This window comes from Furipterus horrens, unplaced genomic scaffold (assembly GCF_987537825.1).
Source record: "Furipterus horrens unplaced genomic scaffold, mFurHor1.1.pri manual_scaffold_4, whole genome shotgun sequence".
In the NCBI taxonomy this organism is placed as follows: Eukaryota; Metazoa; Chordata; class Mammalia; order Chiroptera; family Furipteridae; genus Furipterus; species Furipterus horrens.
In genome coordinates, this window is record NW_028327174.1 from 134,576,909 (window position 1) to 134,603,191 (window position 26,283).

The 26,283-nt window shown below is 39.0% G+C and overlaps 1 pseudogene; it reads left to right on the top strand.

The window, feature by feature from the left end:
• The first annotated feature begins 23,907 nt into the window (after nt 1-23,907).
• Nucleotides 23,908-24,423, top strand: LOC150012885 (serine/threonine-protein kinase MARK2 pseudogene; annotated as a pseudogene).
• Nucleotides 24,424-26,283: the final 1,860 nt, after the last annotated feature.

The following is a 26,283-nucleotide window of genomic DNA, read 5'->3' on the forward strand; positions in this document are numbered from 1 at the left end:
TAACCTTTGATATTTATGTTTTGCATTGACTTCTTTTTAATTTTGACAATATGAATCAGAACTGAAGAAAAATAAAATAAAATATAATCTCACACAAGGCCAATTAGAAAAGTATTTTCCAGAGACTGACAACTGGTTTGGTGTTAGTTCCATGATTGTGGCTTTTTCTAGCTCTCATGGCAGATCCAAACAAAGTCAGTAAAACTCAGCACCACTTAGTAACACTCTTCATTTTACCAGACTGTAAGGAAATGAAAAAAAAAAGAAAGTACACTTTTCCCGTAAAGAGCTGAGACACTCAAAACTGCATACATTCATAAACCCTAGCTAAGATTTTAAAGGATCTCAGAAAGGGTTTACACAGAAAATGCATATGTGTCTAATGATAAAGGACATGTGGAAGGAGGGTTGGTTGTTAGAAACAAACAAACAAAACATTCAGGTGTCTTAAGAATTTGTTACTCAAAATGTAATCCACAGGAACTTGTCAGAAACATAAAATCTTGGACCATAACCCAGAACTACTGAGTTAGAATTTGCATTTTAACAAAGATATGTGTTTGTTAAAGTTCAAGAGGCACTTTCCTAGGACTTCTCAAAGACCTTTTCCATCCCGTTCAAACTGAATGCAATATTGCTTTAAAAAAAAAAAAAAAAAAAAAAGGCATTTGAGAAAGTGCAACCAAAGTAATCACATAAGTACAGGAAAGAGAAAATGAGGGTTTCAGTTGCTGATAAGCTTGATATGAGTCAAGTGACCACGGCTACCAAAAAAAGAAAAAAATTGAAAATTAAGCAAATACAAAGCTAGAGACTACAGTAATAAAAGCATGGTATCTGTCAGTAGATTAGGAGGATTCCTCCCACCCTTCCTAATCTATTTCACACGGTCAAGTCTTATCTTAAGTACATCCAGTTCAAGATATCACAATTAAGAAGGATGGAGACAGACAAGAACATGTTTAGTAGAGAGGGACCAAGATAGTGAAATTGAAGTTAGAGCCTAGGGGAAAATAATTGTAGAGGAATGGGAATTGCTAAACTCATTTAAGAAAAGATATGGTGAAATAACTAAAAATATAGAGGATTATCATGTGGAAGAAAAAACACTTGGTTTAGAAAAAAGCATTTGGAAATCATTGGTTAAGGTATTTGAAAACATTCAAACCTCAGAAATTCATTATTTATGGATTTTATTGGATGTTTAAAGCATCTATGCAGAAACCAACAAGACAAAGAAGCAGGTATCATTCTCCCTGAAGTGAAGGAGAGGAAAACATGATTAGTGATGGAGCCTGATCTAGAATGAGGTTTTCTATACCTTTATTCAATGTGTTTTCATCAACCAGCTTCCTATGAAATTCCTACCTTGATAATCATCACAGAAGTAAAGTGATCAAGAAATATTATTTTGACTTTTTTCTTCTATCCTATGATCCAATGCAATTGCCTCTAGATTCGTGTGACATTGTGTACCTGAAGTACAGCTAACAAAACTGGAGAAATAGAATTTTATTTTTATTTAACTTAATTGAAATAATAAATATAATTATTTATTAAACTGATATTCAATTCAGTTATTGGAAACTTTAAGTATGTTTGGAGAATTTGGATATAAGAATCTATTTTTTCAACTACAAATACTATAAAATCTAAATGTTATTCCTAATAACTATTTGACATTCTAATTGACATGTGCTATAAGTGGAAAATATACAAAAAATATCAAATATTTACATAAAAAAGAATGTAAAATATTTTAATATTTTATATTTTCTCACATGTTAAAATAATATTTTAAGTAGATTGAGTTAAATAAAATATATTATTAAATTAATTTTACCTGTTTCTTTTTATTTATGCAATGTGTCTGTTACATCTTTTAAAGACATATGTGGCTTACATTATATTTCCATTATATGTCCCTGGTCTATGTTATTCTGAAAGAGTGTGTTATTTTTATTTCTTTCCTTATGTTCAAAAAGGAAGTCAAACCTCTCCAAGCTGAGGCTGCCTTTGGACTTTTCTATCAAACATGCCTGACTTAAGGAAAGACACAAACTCTGCTGAAGGCAGCAAGCACTCCAGCACTGCTCCCCGCCCTCACCTGTCCAAGTACTGTGGAGGTTTGAACAGAGCCCCATTCTTAGAAACACAGCTTCCCTATTCTAGGACACTCCTAGACAATAAAATAGGACATTTCTGGAATTAATTAAAGACATAAAGAAATCCCTTTTCATTCCTGCTCTTTTATTTCAGGAGGGTGGTGATTCCTTAGTGGTCCACCACTTTTGCTTTTGCCTTGTTCACACGTGGTTGGACCATCACCCTGTTGCATCTGTTCTTTGTAGGGGAAGCAATAAATACCAAGCTACATGCACTGCGATGCCTGTGTCAGAAACGCATTTATGGATAGCTTGGTCATCCCCACCTCCCCCAAAGCAAGACTCCAAAGCTCACAACTGGGTTATGGTGTAAGAAATGAGCTTGGAATATGTCATTCCTTTTCTCTTCTCCACTGGCTAGCTCCTGCTCATCCCAATCAAGTCTTCTTTCTTTCAGGAAACCTTCCCAAACCCCAACTGCTGAGTTCAAAGTCATTTTCTCTACTTCAGTCATACCCTGTGCCTCCTTCTTTTCATATTCATCACCATTGTCTGGTTAAAGATCTCCTAGCATCTTCTGAGATGTGCTTCCTCATTATTGTCTGACACTCTTAAGGCAAAGGCCACATGCAAAGGACATTCTAACTCTTGAGAGAGTCAACTAGTTTAAGTGCTTAGAGATAAACAAGAAGGTAGCCTATACTCTTTAACAGTGTTTCCCAAACCTCAGCTATTCACATGCTACCTTCATGTTTTTTGCCATACCTGAGTTCCTTCAGAACTCTTATTAATATTTGTCTTTAAATTAACTCACAGTTTTAAAGAAGAAGCATGTCACTTCCATGAATGGAAAACTAAAATTTCCTCATATGCTTTAAAATACATAACAATCAAAATAAAACATTCATTCACATACTACCTCAGATCCTCTCTTTTACCATCAATGATATGCCCATGACATGGAGGAGCAATGGTATAGAATGTCAGTGGAAGACCAGACAGGAGTCTAAAGGGAGGACATTGACCCTATGAAAAGTTTATGGCAAATCGATCTATCTCACTTAGGAAACCAGGTAGAGCTTCTTTAGGACAAAGTTATTCTCTAGACCATGGTCCATAGATATGCAGATTCCTTCTCTACAGGGTAGAGAATGTGAAGTACAGACCAAGTAAAATTCAAGAAAAGAAAAATAATCCAAAGAAATATTCCTAACCCCAGCTTCCCACTCTCAGCAGTGGCACCTGAGTAAGCAACACACTGAGAGCTGGACAAAGCTTTTCACTGGGAGGCAAAACAAAATAAATACATAAAAAGTGTGAAGTTTAGAGTGTGTTATGTACTCCAAAATTGAAAGACTTCATCAAAAGCTATTTAGTGATGATTTCATAATTTCCTTTAAAACAATTTCTGCGGATAAAATAAATTCAGCTTGGCTTTTTTTTTCCCAAGTCCTTTTATTTGGAAACTACAGTTTTTACCAGTACAATATAGTTGTTCTGTGTCTGTCCATATGAAATAAAACAAAACTCCTCTCTTTATAATATAATATTAAAATTTTAGGACCTCAAATTATATTAAAATCCCCTCAGTGTATATAATGACTTTAGATCTAGAACATATCGTAGTTTTACATACATGATCCTACTTCAACCGACTCTCAAACAGAAATAGTAAGAACATTCAAAAGAGCATTGATTTTATAAAAACTAAACTGCATAAACATAGATTTCACATAATATATCCAGAGAGATTTGGGCCATTAGGAAAATAAAGAGAGTTCCTGGTAGCTAAATGGGTAAGCACAACAGTTTCCTTCATATCAATAAGATGAAGGATGTTGCAAGCAGGTTATTTTGGAGGCAGATTTCCACGAACTGTCAATCACTCTCAGTTAACAGAAAATTACACCCATAAATTCTTAGAAATTACTCAGTTCTCTCCTCACTTCATAGTGCTAGGGCAGTAATGGTCTTCTTTGAGGTGGCGTATATTAAATACATGTGGCTCGATGTGAAAATGTTAGGGGATTTTTGCATACTTTCCCAGCCTCAGACTACAGATACTCTTAGAGATATTTTGCAGAGGTAGTTAATAGTTTGACACATGTTCCAGATAATCTTTTTGACTAGTGAAACTATTTCTCTAAAAATTAATAGTTCTTAAGAGAAAAAGGATTATATTCTTGGTGGAAAAAAATGACAATAGCTACTTATTTTCAACAGTATAACTATTCTTACTCTTTTGCCTGAAACATATGGCAAATATTGCTTTCCCTTTATAAAGGCAATGTTAGTTAAACTCACAGAAATTAATAAGAAAGAAAATAATATATTAATTAGTGACAGAGGTCAATATGAATGTAAAACAATTTGTACTATACAAAAAAAGAAATGGTCTGTAATAATAATATTTACTGTTAATTTTTAAAATTCTTTCCCATCACCACTAATCCCCCCATACCCTCTTTCACCTCCATTCACTCCTACTCACCCTGCAATTACCACACTGTTTTTATTGTCTGTGAGTTCTTTCTCTCTTTTTTCCTTTTTTGCTCCAACCCTCCACTCCCACAACCCTCCCTGAACTGTCAGCCTGCTTTCTATCTATGAGTCTGTCTCTGTTTTGCTTGTTAGTTCAGTTTGTCCATTAGCTTCCACATATGAGTGAAATCACATGGTACTTCTCTTACCATATTATCATGAGTTTTCACATTCATGTTTTTTAGTCTCATAATGACTTTTATATTTATTATTACCTTCCAATTTCTATGAAATAAAATAGCAATACTATCCTCAATTTAACAATGAATAAATAGAAGTATAGAGATGTTAAACAATTTTCCTAATGAACAAAGGATAGCAGTAGTTAACCTAGGAAAAATCTTACTACTTTTATCTTCTGATCAAATGAAATTATCAAACTGTGATGCATTTTCATACTATATACTGACCTTAGAAGTCTTCTTATCCTATCATTTTTCTTCTTTGGACCCTAATACATCACTTGAACAAAGTCCAAATTAAACCTCACAAATACGGTATTACCTAATAATATTTATTTAGGCTACCCTGTAAATAATCACTGTGTAGGACAATCCTTTTACAGAAATATTATTATTTCCACTTAATTGATGACAAAACTAAGGCTTAGGAAGTTTAAGTTCATGTGCAGGATCACACAGGCAAAAATGATTAGGGGAAATAGAATCTGGCTCTAGCAAACTGCAGAATCAGTGTCTCTGCCCCTCCCCAAGACTCCTCAAGTGACGTTGCAGATCTCCAGGGTGATTTTCTAGCCAATAAAACTGTTTTAATGTGGACAGGCAAAGAAACAGATCAAAGCTGTTACTTTGGTGAATCAAACTGTTATATTACAAAAAGATTATCCAAATGACTCCATCAAATAATTAAGTGCTTCTAATGTCATATAAAGAAAAGTGTTAGCAAATTGTTATTAACCTCAGAGACAACCACTCTGAAAAGACCCACAATAACCCACAGTGATAACTGTGGTGCAGATCTTCTAGAGACTTACGATCCAAAACCAATTCTATGTGGGCAGGAATGTACCTTTGTACACACATTTGGTTCCCAATGTGCCTGTACTTCTGCTCCATCCCTCCCTCTGACTGCTGGACACTTATGGCATCACCTCTCTGACTGATGCCCAGTGACAGTCTATCCTTCTCTTATTGGGGATTTATACATTCCCTAGATTAGAAGACATTGGTTAATACTTTTGGACTACGCACAATATCAAATTGCTTCTGAGAATACAAAAGTAAGTAAGCAGTACTGACTAGAAATAACCATTTGCATTTGCAATGTGTAGCCCATAATCAGCGTTAAACATTTGTGCATGGCTGAACCCAATAATATCAAAAATAATTCAAAAGAAATACTTCCCCAGTGAATGTAGAAATATGTAAGATCCACAGTGGGTAACAGAAGTGGAAGGGATTTAGAGATCATCACATCCCATGAAAAACTGAGGCTCAGAAAGGTATGCTCCATCTCACAAAGATAATCAGTGGCAACATGAATCATGAAATGATAGTGCCAAACTCTTAGTTCAATGCTCTTTCTTCAACAGTGTTACTTAGAAATGTCATTTTAAAACTGAACTTAAATATGTGGTATGGCAAAACAGATTTCTAGGTACATGTATATTTAGACCCTTACATGAAGATGCTTTTAAAATGCTGTATCTTCTTAAGACTGACATCTGAGTCAGGAGACCTGGGTCTAGTCTCAATTTTTAACTAGCCACGGGATAGTGAATCACTTTGTCAAACTGGATATTAGTGTCCTGAACTATAAAATAGATATGCCAGATATATCTGTTAGGTGGACAATAAAAATTGTGCTGACTTAAGCAAAAAATTCAACCTGACTTACCTCTGGTAACTAAAAGAGTCTAGAAATAATCACGTTCTAGGTGGAGCTTAGTCCAGGGGCTGAATCATGTCACCAGGATCTAATCATCTGCCCTCTGTCTGCTACATCCCTTTATGCTGGCTCTATTTTCAGGCCCAATGTGTCACAAGATGGCTGTGTCAGCTTACTCCAGGCCTATATCCTCCTAAATTCAAGTCCTTTGGGTCAGATAGAATAAAAAATTACACTGGACAAAATGCCTTTTCAGGTCACTTATATATGCATTGATTTGATTTTTGGTTCTTTGAACTTCTGTTAATGTCTATCTTCGGTTATAAGTACATAAACTGTTCTGTGGAAAGTTAGTACCTCTCTGTGGCCCAGAGGCAGACCTTTGTTACGCTTCCACCACCATGGTCATAACTAGTAAGTAGTACATGCTTCAGCTCTGCCTGGCTGTAGGTTCCCTTCATGTACTGTATTGTCACATGTCACTCTGCTTTCGTATACACACTTCCCTCTGTCTGAGATGCCCTTATTCTTCCTTGTCTCTCTGGAAAATGCTTACTCATTGAGCCAAACATCATTTTCCCTAAAATCTTCCCTGATTAGAGCCCTCCTCTCAAGTGAAATTTAGCACTCAGTTGACAGACCTTCCTACTACCTCAACTGAAATACACATTTTGTATAGTATTTTTTTTTTTACATGTCTTCTCCAAGGACTATTGGACCATGCATATTCATCTTTCTGTCCCCAGGGCTTGAAAAATAGAAATAACTCAATGAATTTTGATGAATCAAGCAATGACTCAAAGAACTCTTGCTCCTCCAACCTAGAATATTATTGACTCCCATTGTCATCTAAAACAATTAAAGATCATGCACATTTGTCGCACACCCCACCTCAACCCCTGATAATAACACATGATCTCACAGTCTTATGTGTTTATAAAGCAGAGTTGATCCTGCTTTCTAACCTTCGTCGGGACAAACATTTATTTGGTTTTCACAAAAGGAATGGGATTTCACCACCACTAAATCTGAGGCCTCTGGGCATTAAAGAATGGGTCCCTCAATACTTCTACAATGATATATATCTGAATGTCCCATTCTTTGATGAGAACACTGGAATACTTTTAATGAAGTTTGCTGAGCATACAATTTGTGTTGCCTATCCAATCCTCAACTACTGTTAACAAATAATATTTTCCTGCTTGTCCTCCATTACCCATGGGCTAGTCAGAGGTTATTATGCCAGAGGAGAGCAGGGTGCAGGACCTTAGGGAGCTGCAAGACAGTGGCTTGATGTGGGTTATCATTCTGTGTATCCCACCTGTATCCCACTTCATTCTTTTTATACAGAGAGAATCAAGTGTAAAAATATCTTAAAAGCCTAGAAAAAAAATGGTATCATGCAATGAAGAAGATCAGGCCACTGCCTTTCTCTTGGTTTACAGGAAGATGTAAATTAACTTCTGAGGACACCTACATATAGCTACCACGAAGAAAAATCAAAACATGGGTCCCTGGGAAAATTTTCATGATTCACTGTAGCTTAGGAAAAGCTCAGCCTAAGAGCTGCATTACTGACTTGGGGATAGCTACTACTTGTTAGAACTCAAACAGTTGACAACTAACTTACTGCCAATCATGGAACCTAAGGAACCAAAGAATTTAAACCACAGAATTTAGTGGAAGATACTACCCAAGCTTGATGTTTCATTTGCTGGACTCATTGTCCATGACTTGGAAAAAACAAATAAATAAATTTAGAAAGCATGTCTCTATATTCACTGAAAGAGCTTATTTAGTATTTAATGCTGATGTTATTTTCATTGTAGAGCCACTCAAAGACCACACACGTCACTGGAAAGAAGTCCAACGCAGGCCTCAAGGAGTTACACCCTCACAGTCCTCCTAGGAGAACTCCACCTTTCAGCTTCCTTGAATGAACCATGCTTCCTCTCAAACCCAGGCTTGGTGCATACTGGTCCATCTTCCTGGAATACCCTTCTCCCATGGCTTGGCCCAATTTCATCAAGTCAAATCTTATTTTCCTTCAGCTCACAGTTCCTCTGGAATACCTTCTGTAACCTAGATTTCCTTGTATCCTGGACTTTTCCTTCCCTAACATTTATCACACCTAAAGTTCTTTGTTCAATGTCTGCCTTCCCTGGTTGATTGTAAAATCCATAACATCCAGGAATCTTGTGTCCTGCTCACAGCTCTGATAACAAAATAGAAATTTGGAGTAGCCTGATTAAATTGGGGGGAAATGAAGAGAAAATTTTGCTTATGCTTCTACAAACAGTGAAAAGGGGGGATATCTGGGAAAGAAATATAAAGTAAAGATAAAACTAATATTCAAACATATAGTATGTCCTTCTTATGTGTCCGGCACTGGACTATGATATGCTTGGGGGCTGCAAAGACCAACAAGCCATGGTTCCTGCTCACCAAATTATAGTTGTTATCTTGTTTGAGTCAGAAAATAAGAGGTTGATAAAACAGAAGGATATTCAGATTCCTGAAATAGGAAAAGGGAAATGAGAAAAAGACAACCTGGGGAGAAAAGACAGACTTTGAACACTTGCCAATATCACAACTCCTTTTATGTTCTTCACCCATACCTCAGTCTGCTTATGCACTTGTATTTTTAGCTGAATATGGAGAATAAAGGCCTGCTACTTAAGATTTATAAAGACATTTTGAGCTCTTTGCTTTGTACATCACAACATTCTTTCAAAAAACAGTTTAATAAACAAATATGGAACCGCCTACTGTGTGGCCAGCACAGTGCTAACAACTGTAGGCTATGTACCTTAAAAGAGATGCCTTACTCTACCTTCATATCTCAGCTCTCCACATCATTTCTAGACACATAGTTCTTTGTGTAAGTGTTTATCTTTTTCATTTTTCTTTTAAATCAGCTCTCTATAATCACAATAACATGTCCTGGTGCTGTATTAGGTGAGGAAGTTGAGACGGTTGCTTACATGACTCAACCCAGCTCATGTTCCCCAAAGCTTCATTTATTTGACATCCCACCCTCATTCTGACCACACTGCCTTGGCAGCACCACGAAGTACTGAAGATGACAATAATTAAGTCCAGTCTCTTAAATGAAAAATAAATTATAGATCTGTTTTCTTACAGTAAGAAAAATCCTGCTAATCTCTATCTAAGTTGCCTGTGCAATTCTGAAAAGTACACTCATATATTACATTTTCACTGACCTACAGAAAAAAAAAAGGAGGACCAAAATATTTGCTTATCCTTGACAATTTTTTCCCCAGCTAAGCTGGTTCTGGAAAGGGGGGACTTTAACAGAATTCATCTCTGCCCAGAGTCCTGTGCTTTCACGGGGATGCCTCATGGAATTTGGAGTGACATGATAAAGAATAAGCATAGGGTTTTGGAAATTCTCAAGAAGCCAGTAAAATAGCATTATCAAGGCAGAAAATGTAAGTTGAACAAGACTTTTAAACAAGCTAATGTTTACCTAGTAGCTGTCAACTCTTCATCACCCAGATGTTGCTTATTCTAGAGATGTAAAGGAAGTTGGGAGTGATTCAAATGGATAAAATCAGAGAGATGGAGAGAATTCAATGTGAGCTATCAGAGAAAACAATGCATGGTGGGTATTCAGCCTTCCATGGAGACAACTGAGCTGGTGTAGCTCAGTTGGTTGGGCGTTGTCCTGCAAAGCAAAAGGCTGCCAGTTTGATTCTGATCAGGGCACATGCCTGAGGTACAGTTTCAGTCCTCAGCTGAGGCATGTGCAAGAGACAACCAATTGATGTTTCTCTCTCACATCGATGTTTTGCACCCTTTTTTTCCTCTCTCCTTTTCCTTCTTTCTAAAAACAAATAAATAAAAGTCTTTTTTTTTTTTTAATTCAATGGTAGTTCCAAGAACTTCTGTGTCTGGGGGGTGTTCCTGAGGCAGTTTCTACATGAAGCCCAAAGATTACCCTTATGCCCAGAATGAAAAGATAGGAGTACAAACAGTTGCTAAATAAAAGGAAAATACATACAAAATGTAAACTGAGTAAAGGGAACATATAGCATAGTTTTTTCTCCCAAGACTGCATCACATTTTACTAAAAATAAAGTGTGCACTTCTTAGTAGTTGATCAAGTGTGCTGTACTTCACCCAACAATTGCACCCCATTACTCCAAAACATAGTTTCCCCAGAAGAACAGTCTCCATGTCCCAGGTCAGGAAAGGAAAAAAAATCACTGTCAATCTAAAAGTCATGATAGAACAAAACTAATGAACCCACTTGAGAATTACCCTAAAAAATTTATTCCATCACAGGAGCTTCCTTTCCTCTTCCAAGAAAATCTAACATTCAAAAACTCAAGTACAATCTTGGTTACATTTCAAAGGGAATTAGAGGGTGTTAATAAAGAAACACCCTTTTCTTGGGTGAAATTGTATCTCTCTCTCTCTCTCCATGAAAGTCTTAAAGACTTTTTGTGAAACTATGGGTAGAGTTCTCTCTAATACCACTTTGTTCTGGATACCTTCCTGTAGAATCATCAAAGAGTACCTGGAAAGCTAGACTAGCTTGGAAACTTTTGCTTAGGGCATGTCAGTCAGCTCAGTTCTGCAAATGTGCCAGAAGCTGGAGACGTACTTAAGACTGAACCGAGAAACTTGGTGGGTGGCCTAGATTGGAGTCTGGGCTTTGTATTAGAAAGATACAGAGATGGAGCTTCTGGACATGAGAAGCTGCTGAGGGAGACACTCAAACTCCAGGGAAATATGTGAGACCAGATCAAGACTACAAATCACCAAGGAGAATCAGCCCAGATTCCAGCCTAACAATATAAATAAAGAACATTAGCTTCTCAAAAGGAAACCCTTATTATCCTAGGAAATATGTTATAGATGCATGGATAAGCACAGTGAAAGACATCACAGGTGTGGGTAACAATAAAATTTAACATACATATAGTGATTACAATTGTTAAAGTGTTTTCTCACAAATAATTTCATTGAATCCTCACAGCTCCAGGGATGGAGGAAAGACAGTTATATTATTAATATTATTGTTGTGAGTCGAGAAAATAGGTGTTAAATGAAAATTATTCATGTGTGTGGCCACTCAACACATCTTGAGACCACCCCCAAGGAGACGAGGCCTGATCCCTTCACCCTTCACACAGGAGGCAGCCAATGTTCAGATCCTTCATGACTTCAGTATCCACACAGTGAGCCTACCCACAGATGACTTCGTCAGATTCCACCTCAGACCCTCAGACATCTTTGTCACCAAGTGACTCACTCTGTGGTCAATTAATTCCCATGAAGTCTTCCATTCCTATAATCCTCATATGCCAAAATAGTCAATTTACCTCCCTCTCCTTAACCCCTTAATGCCCTATACTTTTTCTCGTTAGATTCTCTTTTCAAATGACTATGCCCTCTAGAATCTCCTTCCTTTATGTAAAAGAAGAAAAAAAACCTATAAGCACATACCTCCATGTCATGCTGTGTAGTTCACCTAAGATAGAATGAAGGGCAGGGGTAACAATTTATTGGCTCCTTAATGCCACTTAGAAAACTACCACACTTCCACCCCGGTGCCCATGCCATCTGACCATACCGTCATGCACACTTCTATGTTTCTCTCATCTACTGACCTCCTGGCCACATTCTTTAAGACATAACACTATTCTTTTCTCCTCAACCCCAACTTATGACATCATTCTAGAAAACTTCAGTGTCTCTGTGGGATATCTATCCAACACCTTCAATCTACTGTTTCTTAACATACAAAATAAAAAATCTCGCCTCTACTCAACATACTGCCAGAACTACATCCTGAAACTTGTCATTACTATACTTGTCCTACACCCAAAATCTTAACTGCAAATATCCCATTTTAGGACATAGCTGCCTTTCCTCCAGTGTTCTTAGGACACTCACTTGCACACACCTGCTCTCCAAACTCATGAAGTCCTCCAGCTTCTGGGGTCTTCATTTCCTCACAATCTACCAGCCTTCTCCTAAAAAGGCCACAAGTAGTTGGCTACCTGAACTACTCACCACTAGCATGTTCAAACCCATTCATGTATCTTCCCATATCGCACTCATCTGGCAATCTCCCAACACAGGATCAATGCCATTTTGGTACCTAGAAGGATGAGCATTCCTCAGTAAAATGTTATAGCCATCCAGATTATTATCATAACAAATATATGACCTTTGATGTTAGGACTTCAATACATCTCCTCAATCCTTTCACTGGATCAACATTTCTTCCTATTCTCTTTAGTAATTATTTTGAACTTATACATCTCTATTGAGGAACCCTATCAAAGCCTGCCCACCCCCTCACTCTAGCATAATCACTTTCCTCATTGAAAAAAATGGTGTCCAGAAAGGTAAGAGGGAAAAAAGAGAGTGTGTTGTCATAAAAGCAATTTTTTTTTAAGAATCCTCTACCCTCTCCATGAGACCATTACACAGAAAAGTTCTCAGGGCTTAACCTCAAATCTTCATGTTTAAAATCTCTCTCTCTCTCTCTCTCTCTCTCTCTCTCTCTCTCTCTCTCTCTCTCAATCTCTCTCTCTCTCTCACACGCACACAGACACACACACACACAGAGACACACACACACAAAAATCAATTCTTATCTCCTTCTCAGTAAAAGCTACCACCACCCAGTTGCCTGAGATAGAAACCTGGTAGTCATCCTTGCCTCCTCCTTCTGCCTCACCCAATTCATCAACAATTTCTATTAAGATTACCTCCAGCCTTCTCTTAAATACAATAAATTTTCCTGGTTCAAATAATGAACAACCTTGTTCAAATAAGGAAACTAAAGTGGAGAGAGGTTAAGATATAGCCCAATTTATATAATTAGTAGGTAGCAGAGCCAACTCAGACTCCCATCTGCTTCCACAGCCCATGCTTGAAATTAGAGAATATTGCCTCACTTGGAGGAGCTCTTGGAGCCAAAGATATTTCCAGGAAACACAAACGTGACTATTTTAACTGCAAGATGGCCCAAACCATAAGGAAAGAAGGCACTGAGGATAATAATCCTTCCAGGGAATAATTTAAACCCTCAAGCAAAATCTATGGTAGTTTCAAGAACTTTTGTGTCTAGGGAGTGCTCCTGAGGCAGTTTCTACACGAAACCAGATAATGACCCTAATGCCCAGAATAAAGAGATAGGGGTACAAACTGATAGGGAATTAAAGGAGAATACATCATGGAGAGTGACCATGGAGGGGCATGTGCCATGAATGAGAATTATTCTTTGCTTTTTTTTTCTCTAATTCCTTGCTTTTTAAGCCACTGAGATTTTGAGGTTGTTTGTTACCATAGCATAACCTCATTTATCTTGACTGATTCAATCTCTTCTGTTTTTATTAAGGTGCATGTGGGACTCTCGTTATCAACTCCAGAAAGAAATAAAGATTAAAATAGCTGTAAAGTAGTGTTCTTCCCCTGGAAAATTTTTTTCTAGTAATTTCATTTATCCTTGTATTAGGTTCATGTTTCTCCCTGGTTGCTCTTTTTACACTTCTGATGTCAGTGAATGTTTCTGCTGGAGAGACTGAGAAGAAATGAATATTATGGGGTGAGGGGGGATAAGTGAATGGCAAGTTTTCAGCATTCCCTAAAATGAAATTACCTTGAAAATTATGAAAAGGTAATATAAATAGGATCTATTTTTATACTGCGTCATCTTTCTAGAGTATATCTTTATGCCCTCCTCAATGTAGACAACCAAAATGTTCTTTACACTAGAAACTGCATCTACCTTTATTCAGTGACTCACAATTTTGAAATACTTTTGATTCAAAGCATGGGCTTTGGAGTCTAGCAGTTATAGGTTTATGTCCTGGTTCTCTGTCACTCCCCAACTATGTGACTTTGGGCATGTCTAAAATGAGGACAATAATTGTATCCATCTCATAGTGTCATGTGTGATTTGAACCATCACTAAATGTACAGTGGTTAGTGCAGTGGATAATAGGGCTTAATAGGTGTTAGTTAGTAGTTGTAGCAGTAATACTATTATTTTCATCATTGTTGTTGCTTTCACTATATAACAGATAATGAGGGACAGGTTTCTGTGTATTTGATCCAGAGGTCTGAAAGGTAAGAAAATGTGAAGGCTCTTTTGGAAGGTGGGAGAAATAAATCCCAACATACATACAAACTGAAGAATCCATGGCTCTTCTAGATGACTTACAAGATGATTTCTAGAAATTAATCAAGAGACAATCTCTGTAAAATTAATATTTTTCAAATTTAATATTTTTTATCAAATCAATTCATGTACATTTAGAGGCAAATCTTACTGCCATAAGGCTTATAACAAAAAACAACAGTCTCAAGCCCTGACTGCTGTGGCTCAGTGGATTGAGCGTCGGCCTGAGAATCAAGTGTTGATGGTTCGATTCCCAGTCAGGGCACATGACTAGGTTGCATGCCAGATCCCCAGCTGGGGGGGTGTGAGAGGCAACTGCACATTGATGTTTCTCTCCCTCTCTTTCTACTTTCCCCTCTCTCTAAAAACAGATAAGTAAAATAAAATTAAAATAAAGTAACCTTGTTAAAAAATTAATTAATAAAAAAAACAATAGTCTCCTGTTTAGGGGTGGTATAGAGGTGAACTCAAAATATTTGTTGTTATATGGTAAGGGTGAGAGAAGAGGGTACATCTAGAATAATTCCCAGTTTGCAGGTGAGGGGTTAAGCAACTAGGTGGATGGCAGGCCCATTAACTGATATGAAGAACTTTAGACAGCAAATGTAAAGATGTTGGGTAGACAATTTGATATAAAGCCTAGAGGTTAGGGCACGAGTCATGGGGAAAGTCACTCATTTGGAGGTCACTGGCAAGTAAACATTAAATATTTTATATTTAAATGAGAGAAACTTAGGAGAAGTGAGCTAAAAAACTGAAGCTGAAGCCCTTCAACATGTAGATCTCAGGCTGAAGAAGAGTAGCCCAAAAAAGTGACTGAGAAGCAGTGACCAGTAAGATTGGCAAAGAGCCAGGAGGGCATGGTGACTTTGGAGTAAACACCAGTTCAAGGAAGAGGACATGGTCAACCATGTAGATACAGCTCAGTATTCACAATATAAACTCAGTCATCCTTTGTTTCCCTTCCTCTACCCTATGTGGATCACTGCACTTTTGCTCTTGTTATTCACTTGCACTGCAACTCCTCCTCACCTGCCAAAATCCTATCTATCCTTCATGACCCCACAAGAATGCTGTCACCTTAGTAATGTATTTCCTCACTCCACTAATAAAATATGCTCTCTTCCTCCATAATAGCCTATAGCCCATTGTATACCATATTTTATTCTGCCTTGTGCTATAATTATAGGTATTCACTCTTCATCCTTCATGTGTCCCAGTTGGACTGTAGTATAGACCCCCAACCTCTTCTACTGTAGCAAAGTATTTGACATGCATTAGGTGCTCAATAAACGTTTTCACTGAGTCAAATCCAAAAACATAGAGCTCAAGGCTAGAAAAGTATCCACAAAGGAAATCTCTTTTGTTACTTTAATTTTCTGTGCCAGCATGTGCATCATCTGTGCTGAAGCCTAGGGATTATTTATACATTCCCCTGAATATACCCTGAGCTAATGGCTATTTTTAAAAACCACTTAGATCCATCTTTCCCCCAGATGTCAGGCATGAAAATAACAAGTTGCAAAAGCCCCATGATTGAAACAACCTTTGTGATCCCTGAACTTCACACTGAAAAGCCAAAAAGACTGTACTAATCTAAGCCTCGGTTCGAATTCAGGCAGTGATTGTTCACCATTCTCACTTCAAATGTCACCATGTACTTGCATTCTCTTACACTAGGGAAGAGGAGTATGATAGAATGAAGTCATCTGGAAGGTTGTTGTGGCTAAAAGTTGTAGAAAGAGGAGAGAAAAACAGAGCAGAGTAAGAGTCAAAACTTTATGAACCAGAAAGAATTTCTACAGGCCTAATAACCAACAAGAATTATTTGTCAAGCTGCTTTGTGCAACATGCTATAAAAATGGCTGGGGCTTAGGCCGATGTCACTTGGAGGAAAATGGTCTGCCTGCAGTTTAGGGAATGAGTCAGCTCTGGGATTCAGTTGGCTGCTCCCTCAGTTCTCTCCTCAAAACCACTGCCCCAAATTCTCCCCAAGCATCTCTAGTCTCCTCTGCTCTCCCTCTGCTTGAGCCCAGGGTAAATGGGGGCCAAAATATTTTTGTATGTGATCCCTTTAAGAGCTCTTTGTCTCTAGTTGTTTCTTTCACGCAAGCAAAAAACCCTATGGCTTTTTGCTTTTCACAGATGGATACTATTTTACTTTCTGCTCTGCTGCTCTAGGCTGAGAAGCCTAGCAGAGTGTTTAGACCCTGCCCTTCTCAGGGGGAACCCCCGGCTGCTGAGCTGTTTCTCAGTCCCTTCAGCTGCCCCCCTGGGAGCCCAGCCAGCCCTTTCACATCTCCACACTTCCTACCGGTCACATTGTGATGAAGCAGCCTCTGTCTGTCTCTCTGTGGTTATAAGACTTCTCTCCAGCTAGTGTTCAGTTGGTTATTCCAGATGATTTCTCCACAATTAAGTTGTAACTCCAGATTGGTCCTGGGAGGAGGTTAGCGTAGCTTCCACTTACTCCTCCGCCATCTTGGATCTCTCAACTATATGGCATTTTGAGCTCCAGATTCTTTATAAGTAAATTGAGTGAAACGTAGAAATGAAAGTGAAAGCTTATTGAAAGTTGAAAAATCACATGTGAATTATACATTATTAGTATTGGGGGGGCATGTCATCATATTGGGAGCATGGAAATAATAAAATTAAAAAGCTCTGGATATGGGATGATGATGATATTCTGTTAAAAGGTGACTGAGACCCTTAGAAACCTAAACTGTGATTTCTGCTTATTTATTTATTTTAACACTTATTCCTCCATTTACTTATTTAACAAGCAATTACTGAGTGTCTTAAATGGATGTGGCACCGTGTGGGATACTGGGGTTTGGAGAGCAAATGTGCACAGAGTTTTTGTCCTTTTCCAGTTTCATAAGTGAGATAAAAAAATGAAGAACCAAAATAATCCATGAAGTCACAATATGATGGATACTTTTAAGGAAAGGACTATGTTATTATAAGAGTATATAAGGAAAGGTTGAAGTATTTTACCTGCTGAATGAAGTCAGGGAAAATGTCCTTGAAAGTGATCGTTGCTGTGGGACTTAAAAATGTAAGAGTTATCACAATTCATGGAGGAGAAAGTAAGAGCACCATGAGCACAGGTCATAAGACAAAAGGAAGAAAGGCATGTTCATTAAGGAAGTCTAGAATGTCTGGAAGGCAGGGAACAAAAAAGAAGTGGGGCATCAGATGGGGGTGAGAGACGTGCCGGGTCCAGATCTGTGGGGCCATGGGAAAGATTCTGGCCTCCATCACAAGGGCAATGGGGAAGGAGTTGAAGGGATGATGTAATAATGAGGATAGTGTATCCCAGGGCTCATTTGGGCAGAGCTGGTCTTAATCAGGCTTCATACAAGCTAGTCGAACCCTCTAGTTCCTATCATTGTGTTTATAGAAGAGTCATTTAATGTGAATTCTTCACTACAAAGAGGGATTTGTAAGTTTATACCTAGGAGTGCATTATCGAAAAGACACTGAATATAATTCCAGATAGCATTAAGAAATCATCAGACTGCGTCCATTTACTCAATAAATAAATAGTGGCTATTTTGCAGAAGTCACTAGGATACAAATAAGCCAAATTTGGCTTCAAGCTACATCTATGAAGTATTCATTTAAAAAAAAACAAAATATTGTTCTATACAAACAATTAAATTCCTACCTCAATCAAGAATATGAATTTCAGTAAAATCCTAAAAGAGGCGAAAAGGAAAGGCTTATGTGTATCTAAAGAATATATTGTGTGCATTAGGGCCAGGAAGAGCAAAGACTTCAGGTGGGAGCAGGCATGAGTGGTCAAGGAGCAGAGTAGGTGAACAGCAAACTGGCAAGAAGATTGGGAAGAGAGGAAAGTGTGAAAGATGTTTCCAAGCCTCCTAGGGTATTGTGAGGCCCTTGACCTTGACTCTGAAGTAAGAGAACAATGGAGGGTTTGGACAGAGAAATAATATCACATGACTTATTTCAACAGGCTCCCTCTGGCAGCTGTGTTGAAAGCAGACCTAAGAGAGACAGGGTGGGAAGCAGGGAGAAGGTTAGGACACCAGAGCAATGGTTGAGGCAGGGGCTGAGTGGGACTTGGGCCATGGTGGTACCATGAAGAAGGTGATAAATGGGCTCAGGCTTTGCTGACAAATGGGATGAGTCAAGCATGGCTTCATGAGATTTGTTCTGAAAACTGGAAGCATATAGTGGCCATTTCTGAAGGAAGACTGCTGGAGAGAAATCTCAATTTTACACATGTTGAGTTTGAGATGTCTATGAGTCTTCACTGTGGAAAACCTTCCTAAAGCTAAATATCACCTGTCTCTCTTTTTAAAAAAATAGTATTATAATGTTAATAAAGACTCTTCCTCTTTACTTGATCTTATCAAAGATTCTGATCATGGAGTTCAGATTAAGCCACTTTCCTACTTAGAACTATCCAGTGGCTTTCCACTGAATTCAGAATAAAATCTAAGTTCCTCACCATAGTCTCCACGACCCTTCCTATACATTCTGCCTGCCCACCTTGCCTTGTAAAACCCCCCTTTTCAGTCAATATACCACTTCTGCAGGGGCCTTATTCTGTGTCTTGATCATGCCAAGATCATTCTGGTATTAGGAACTTGCTGTTGTCTCTGTTGTCTCTTCCGGGAGTACTCTTGCCAGTTTTTCTTCTGCACCAGAGACTGTGTATGATCATTCAGATTGCAGCCCTCGTGCTCTCTCCTCAGAAAGTTCTTCTGTAATCACCATTATGGTCTCAGTTCTTCTTACCCTTGAAATTGCTCGTTTATTTATTTACACGTTCATTGAGTGTCTCCCCACTCCCTGCCCCACAAGGTATCTCATCTGACTAGTTTCCACTGTATTCTTAGCACATAATACAGTGTCTAGCACATATCAGGCACTTCATGAATATCTGTTAAATAATTGGGTAGAGGTAGGAAGAAAAAGATTAGGTGGAGAGAGAAAAGCCTATTCTCTTATCATCAAATAGGTCGTTATGTGGGCTAAATTTTGCCTCTGTTGATGAATGCATTTCATGTTGTAGACCTTACAGATTTCAAAGTCTTTCATGTGGGATTTTGTATTAACAGTACAAAATCAACAGATCAGACCATTCCCATTTTACATATGAAAACGAGGCTCATAGGGAACAGATAACTTCCTTGTGCTTGCTGTGCTTTTAAGTGACAGTCTGACCTGACCTTTGTGGAGCCTGAGAAAGAAGATGCCTAGAGAAGGGCTCCTGGTGTCTTAACTGAGCTCAAGTTAAAAAAAACTACAACAAAAACAAACAAACAAACAAATACACGAACCCAGCAGCCATTCTACGCAGGGCCCTTTCATGCACTTCTGGAAAAAGCTAAACCTGAACTGTCTGCATCCATGTGTTTCTTCCATCCAAGCTGGCCTTTATAAAGGAGTGCCCGGAGTACTATTTCAACCAGCAGGACTGAGGTTTTTCCCATCTATTAAGACCTACCCAGCTATTTCCCCACCAGCTTCTTTATTGATCAATCAGAGTGGCTCCATTATGATCAACCAAGACAGTGCCTTTTGGACTGATCAAACTGCAAGGAATTGGAGTCCTCATTTCCATGAGGATGGACCAGTTGGGGACCAGGGATGGGGACTTCTGTCTATGTAAGTCAATTCCCTTCTTGCTCTGAGAGCACACTTTCCCTTCCCACCAAAGGCTGGAGATTGATTTCCCCAGCAGGAGCTAAAACACTGAACATGTCTCACTGGAACAGAGTGGGGAACCCCACTGCAGTGCAAGGCAGAGCAGGCCAGGCAGTTAGGGATTGCTGTCCAACTGCAGAAGTGGTCTGGCCCTAGGGCTGCCTAACAGCAGTGCTGCCTGAATTAACAACCTGCTGTCACAGTTGAGGTGTCAGAGTTGTGCTCTGTCATAATTAAACTACTTCCACAGAAAAAGTATCCTGCTTTACTGCACCCCAAATTGGAGAGTTTTTTGGTGTTTAATTGACGCCAATAGCCTCCTGTCAATGATTAAATGCATAACTAAAATGAGGGAATCTGTCTTTAGAAAAGGGGGAACTAAACCTAATTAGGCCCATCTGATGTTGGGAAAGTGACTTTCAATCCAATTGCCCCTAAAGGATAAAAATGTGTTAATGATGATCCATATGTATTTTCACTGAGTAGGGCTACAGCCATAGCAGTTACTAAAATACTTCTAGAGAGTCAATTTTTTGTACTTGGAAAATGCCCACAGAGTCCCATAGGGATTGGGGTACCCATTTTACTAGACAAATTCTACCCCAGGCTGCAGACATGGCTGATACTGCAGCATTTTCATTGTACTCATCACCCCGAGTCCACCCGTTTTATAGAACAAACTGACCAGATAGGTAAAATTCAATGGGTAAAATCTGTTGACTTTTAATCTACCTTTGCCTAAAGTCTTTCCCTTGGTATTGCTTAATTTAAGGCCAATTCTTTTTGGTGTATATCAATTGTCCTCTTCTAAAATTGTGACCGGAAGTCCTATCCTGTGAGGTTAGATCAGGGAATGTGGGAACTTGCATTAATAAGGAGACCTTCTAACTTCCTGCTAAGAACTCACCAAGGCTCTTGAAATTAGTGCAAGTTCATAGGGCAATCTTTCCACAGTGCACTTCTGTGAGATGGCACCGAGCATCACGGCTCACACAACCTGGGCACATGGTCCATCAGTAAAACATGTCCACAAGGACTCCCTCCAGCCTCGCTGAAATAGACTATACTGCATATTGTTAACTAATCCCTAGTTGCAAGGTTAAATGGTATCAATCCATGAATGTTTTTTTTATTTTAAAAAGCCCCTAACTTGTACCTCATTCACCTAATTGAACACCCCACCCTACAGGAGATGCCAGGGTTTGGCCTTTGCCTTGACAGTTTTACATTAAATGTCTTATCTCCGAGCCTGTATTGACCTTGCTGAAAGAGATCAGAAAATGTTCTATTTTGCCCTGGCTGGTGTGGCTCAGTGGATTTAGCACTGGCCTGCAAACCAAAGAATCACTGGTTTGGTTCCTAGTCAGGGCACATTCCTGGGTTGCAGGCCAGGTTCCTACTTGGGGACATGCAAAGAGGCAACGTATCGATGTATCTCTCCCACATAGATGTTTCTCTCCCTCTCTCCTCTTCCTCTCTCTCTAAAAATAAACCAACATTTTTTTAAGGAAACTGTTCTATTTTGTTGGTATTATTTCCTAAGTAATTATTAATACCAGTTTTATAAATAGATATAATTAACTCATAGACTGGCAGCTCTCTTTGAACTTTTTTTTTTCTCCTTTCTGAGCTTATTCTAATCTCTGACTGTCACTCGTAAACATCTGTCTATAATTGATGAAATGACCATCCTTTGGGTCCCAGTCAGCTCAGCAACAGAGATTATCACGTTTAGGAGCCAAGTATCACTGATATAAGGTACAAAATAACAAACTAAAGTGCTGGGGAGGGGAAGATCACAGGCAGATCCCTCATAAGAGTCACTTTACCACAAAGCTGAGACTTTCGCAGAGAAGTATTAAAGGAAAATAATTCCTAGAATAATTTATACATGTGATTAAAACACTCCATGTACTGAAAGTGGGGTGATTTCTTCGAGGAACAGTCTGAATATAATGTGCCAGAGGCTCCCCTAAGTGTCCTCAAGCCTGCCTGCTCCCTCTGTGCCGCCATAAAAGGGTAGAACTGGACCCAACATGTCACCTCACCCTCTGTACCTCTGCAGAAGTCCTTCTAGCCAGAGGCTTCCAAGTGTTTTTACAAATGTAAATTAACCAGCCTCATCATCGTGTCTCTCCAGAGAGATAGTTCATTTAAGTAATGCAGAAATTTACCTCAATGGCCTACTCAGGGTCACCGAAAACGTCCTTTGTGTAATCTGGAAATGGATGTTCAAAGTGTAGAGTTACATTGCAGCCTCACTGCAGATCCAAACTCATGGCATCCTTAGCAAGTACCACAAGAGGGAAGAATGGATCATCTTGAAATTTACAGCAAGGCTCCTTCCAGTTGGCTTTTGCTCAGGCTCGCCAAGCACCCACATACCTGAAAACCCAGATTTCAGCTCTCCTCTTTTCTATCTTATCTGTTCCAAAAGCTGAGTGAAGACAGAACATAAATTTTTAAAAGATTTTTTTAATGAGTCACTTTGAGTAAATAATTGGCCATATATAGTCTTTGTTACCCCAAACTCTTCTATTTATTGAACACTTATTGCCACTCACTGTGCTAGTCACAGGGAAGACTACAGTCATGCTCCTGCCTTCATGGGAAGGTCAGACAGTGAAAAAGAACCAGGTTCCTGTGGTCAGGGCTGTGAGGATGACAAACGTGGTGGGCTGGGCAAGGCAGGTAGGAATGGGTAGATCAGGAAAGTTTTTCTCTAAGCAGGTGATATTTGAACTATGACCTGGAGTATGAAACTAAGTAAGACCTTTTATTTTACTTATTTATTTTATTTTCACAACTTACAGATTTTTATTTCTAATAAATTTAATATCAATCTTTAATATCCCACATAAACAAAAGGCTCATTGGTGGGAGAGGGTCCTCTTTTTTATTCCAGGGCAAAAGGAAAACCACTATAGTTTGTCCCCAGCCACACCTGGACCATGCCTTGCTCCAACCTCATAGGCACCAGTGTGATGCAACTACAAGCCTATCCTATATATACAGCCCTGGCAGGGCTGAGATTTTGTCCATTAGAGCCCAGGAAGCTGATTGAGGTGACCTGTTGCACTTGGACTTAGGAGCTTCATTGTTGCCATTGAACACCATTTGGTGTTCTTTTCCTTATTGTTTTTGTTTTGTTTTGTTTTGCCATTTTTTGCATTTTGTTTCTTTTCCTTTATTAATTTCCTTTTTATTTTAACTTATTTTTCTTTTTTTTTTCTTTTTTTTTTTTTCTTTTTTTGGTTTTTGCTTTCTTTTTGTTTTTGTTTTTGTTCTTATTTTAATTCCACCATGGCTGATGACCTTGCAGCCACTGCTGGTGGTGAGGAGTGCATAATTGGCGACTACATGCTCCCATGCATCATCAGCAGTGGATCTTTTGCCAAGGTGTGGTTGGCTCACCACTTGCCGATGGGGACCGAGGTGGCTGTCAAAGCCATCAGCCAGCGTGAGACATCTAGATTTTTTTAAGAAGTTTGTTGCCATAAGTATTTACACCACCTGAATATCACCCAGCTATTTGAGGTCATTTCCACTGAGAAGTATTACCTCTTCATGGAACATGTAACTGGAGGCAGCTTACATGAATATCTAGAAAACTGTGGCCCCAGAACCGAGGAGACAGCCAGACCCATGTTTCGACAGCTACTATCAGCAGTTCAATACTGTCACCAGAAGATCACCCACCGGGACTTAAAGTCAGAAAACATATTGTTAGATAATGAAAAGAATCTGAAAATAGCAGATTTTGGCTTTAGCAGAAAATATACCTACCATAAACTGACAAGCATTTGTGGCACCATACATTATATGGCCCCAGAGATCTTCCGGACTCAAACCTATGATGGTCCCAAGGTCGATGTCTGGAGCCTGGGGGTAATTTTGTATAGGATGCTGGTGGGGCATTTGCCATTTGTGGGGAGCGTGGTTGGGCAAACAGAGAAGATCCAGAGAGGGAAGTTCACTGTACCAGACTTCCTATCAGTAGAAGGTAAAAATCTTTTAAGAAAATTATTAACTCTCAACCCCAGGAATAGGCCAACCCTGGAACACATATGGCAAGCCCCATGAGTCACCATGGGCCAAGCAGAGGAACTGAGGCCATACAACGAGCTGCCCTGGGTGAACCTTGACCCCCAGGTGGCAAACATAATGAAGGGCATGGGATTCACAAAAAACAAGATTCAGAAGTCATTAAAACAAAAGAAGTATGACAGGGTCATGGGAACTTACCTGATCCTCAAAACCACAGTAATAAAGACGAAGGGATGCACCATCCGGGTAAGACCCTGCCCCTTCCCTGTCTCCAACATCGGGGAGAGTCCAAAAGACCCTGCCCTTCCCTCAAGTGGCCTAGGGTTGAGGACATCTGTTCCCCCACTGGAAGCCAGCCTGGCATCCAGGACCAGCACTACCCTACCCAGTCCCCAGTCCAGGATGGCCACCCCCTGCCCAGCCTTCCAGTGTGACCCTGATGGCTCCCCCACCACCCCCAGCTGCAGCAGAACCAGCAATGCTACAGGAGCCACAGAAGGACCCCCCGATGACAACCGTGTCCAGGCTGCACGGCCTGAATGATGGGACTCTAGACTCTCCCTCTGGCCTCAGCCAGGGTTGACAGGGTGCGGCTTGCAGAGCCTTCAGGTTCCTGTTAAAGCGTATATGCTGTGGGTCATCCGCCCATAGTCAGCATCACAAAAGGTCAAGAGTCATACCAAAATTAATTTTTGTAAGTATATTGTATTTTAAAAAATTAAAATGGCTGGGGCTTATGGCAAGAATGTTAATCTTTATGATTTCCTTTACCCCTCCTCTGCTTTGTACCATGTTGTAACACACTTGTCTACCAGAACTAATCTCTACTTTCATGGTCAATGGCAATTCAGAAAATTAGATCCTCAAACTTTTGCTAAAAATTTAGGGCTTTACAGATATTTGTAAATAGACAAATAGCCGAATAATTAAGGGTATTTTTTTTAGTTTCATATTCTAGATCTACAACATATTAACTGTATGATCATCCAAAATGTTTTTTGTGTGTGTGTGTTGATTCCTGCTTCCTGTACTTTCAGACCCACATATTCAGTATCAGAAAACTTCTTGAGAGTGCAAGGTGGTAACTATTGCAAATGCCCAACAATAGACTACATAAGTATAAATAATCAGCTTAACCTACCTTTGCCACCAACATTTTCTCACAACAATAAAAAGCTTAGTAAGCTCCTTTTCTTACCAGTAGCACCAGTTCAACCACACTCTGGAAGCTTTTGGTTTCCTTAACTACAATGAAAAACCATCAGAATAGAAGAACATTATAAGTAAAAAATGACAATGTGGGACTTTGTGGTCTATAGATTTAGTTGCTCATACAAGAACCTGGAAGGGAGAACCCCCAAAAGATTAGTCACTTCATTTTGTGTTGCAGAACTCAATTCAGGTTAACAAAGCACTTGCCAACAAAGGAGATGAGAGAATGGCAGTATTCACTTGCTCTGGACTGAATAAACAAATGTGGTATTTGTGGGCTGACTAATGTCCTGGGATAAACCAGGCAGTCAGCCAAATTCTAGGAGTTTTGATGAAAAGACAGCAAGCCCACACTTTTCTTCATGGAAAATGCTCCATGGGAGTATTGATGTCCACAAGGACAGCCCGGGCCTTCAACTTGCCTTAAAGATTCATCCATATTCAACTACAGGGAATTCTCAATGCTTCTGTAATTAAAAGCTAGATTAAATGATAGAAGCTGAAGCCCTTCTTGGGGAGTGTTAAATATGCCATTCATTTCCTTTTAGAAATGTGTTATCACTGTCCCTTTTCAAATACCACATTACCCTGAAAAGATATAATTAGGCCACTAAAATGTGATTCTACCTTTCTATTTATTCATTCATTTTATTCATTAAGTGTCTTCTATATGCTCCAAGCACC